The sequence below is a fragment of the Capsicum annuum genome, unplaced genomic scaffold (assembly GCF_002878395.1).
Source record: "Capsicum annuum cultivar UCD-10X-F1 unplaced genomic scaffold, UCD10Xv1.1 ctg65355, whole genome shotgun sequence".
Lineage (NCBI taxonomy): Eukaryota > Viridiplantae > Streptophyta > Magnoliopsida > Solanales > Solanaceae > Capsicum > Capsicum annuum.
In genome coordinates, this window is record NW_025874593.1 from 1 (window position 1) to 1647 (window position 1647).

At 38.6% G+C, this 1647-nt stretch overlaps 1 pseudogene; it reads right to left on the reverse strand.

The window, feature by feature from the left end:
- Positions 1–285: 285 nt before the first annotated feature.
- On the reverse strand, positions 286–1643 carry LOC124893801 (annotated as a pseudogene).
- Between the last annotated feature and the right edge of the window lie 4 nt (positions 1644–1647).

A 1647-nucleotide genomic window follows, 5' to 3' on the forward strand; every position in this document is an offset into this window, starting at 1 on the left:
GCTGTTGATTTTTGTTGAGCTTGAAAACACATGTTGAATAAAACAAGAGAATTTAATGATTTTTAGAGGTTGTTAAATTTAATCAAGTGTTTACATACGACCTGAGTTAATTAATAAATAAGTAATTGGAAAGACATATTGTTTGTGTTTAACGCTTTGGTATAACTGTCTAGCGCGAATAATTTTTTTTAATCCTCTTGAAGCCAGACATCTTTTGGAAAAGCAGAAGATTCTGTGAAAGATCATGTAAAATTGAAATGAAATTTGTTATAAAGAGGGGAGGGAACCAGTGAAAGGAGTATTTGATTTGTAAAACTTGAAACAGGGTTGGGATGTTTAGTTAAATACTAACATGCACTCTAGTCTTGTTCAGCTATTAGTTAGTAAGAATAAGGTGGAATACTTTGTTCATGTTTGAAGAAATTGTTGGGATCCACCTTAATCTTTACTTTAGCCAACCTCTCAAAGTTTCCATTGAAATACTTCTCACCCCACATTTTGGCCTTTGAATAGCTGTAGTTCTCTTGATTAGTCCGGAAATCAAGGTCCCTGTAATTCCGGTAAGCAGTTCTTGGAGATTTCGCAACATATGGCTCCATTTCCTTGTACAGTTTCCTCAACCATGCCATCTTCTGGCTTGATATGCTCTCGCTGTTGTCAGACCACCCTACCGTGTACTGAATATTATACAAATTCCCTTTTCTATGAGGGAATGGAGTTTCAGATTCAGAGATTTCATTCACTTTTCCACCTAATGGCTCCAAAATCATCCGCGGTCCTGCTTCCTCCAAGAATGTTCTTTCTATCATTTCCCAACCACTTTCCAGAATTGGAGTCTTCACAAAATCAGATGTCCCTTTGTAATAATGCTTCTTTGTTGGAATAGTCTTATCAAGCAAAACTTCCAGTGGTGAGGTTATTTTTCTTAAATAGAAATAAAAGGCTGACTGAATCCAAGAAACTTCATAGCATCTTTTCACTGCACCAGCAGTAGTATTCTCTTGAAAACAATCATTTCGCTCTAAATTAAAATCGGGAAAGTATTGTCTGAGCAAAGGAATTAACTCATCAACAGGCCCAAGATATTGTGACTGGAAAAATAATTTCTCTTGCCTTTCAACACACCCATTTTGAATAAGTAACCTAATGAACAAATTTTCAGGGAGCTGGTGTGATATGTTTTCCCATTTTTGGAGTAGATCTCGGCTGCTATTTAACTTCCTATGGATCGAGAAAAGAGTTACCTTTTCAGGGACACGAACCAATTTGAGTTTCCATGCTAGAATAACACCGAAACTTGCTCCTCCACCTCCTCTTACCGCCCAAAACAAATCTTCATTCATCTCTCAGTCAAGAATATTTCCATTGACATCCATCACACGTGCATCTACAACGTTATCAGCTGCTAGGCCAAATTTCCTCGTCAATGCGCCAAGCCCACCGCCACTGATGAGTCCACCAGTGCCAACACTAAAACAGACACCGCCTGGAAATCCATGAACTTTACTCCTCTTGGCAATTGCACAGTAAAGCTCGCCGAGGGTCGCCCCTTCTTGAACCCATGCCGTTTCTTCATTTAAATCAACCTTGATTTCGTTTAGGTTGCTTAAATCAAGCATAACAAAGGGGGATTCAGAGCGGGAAGAT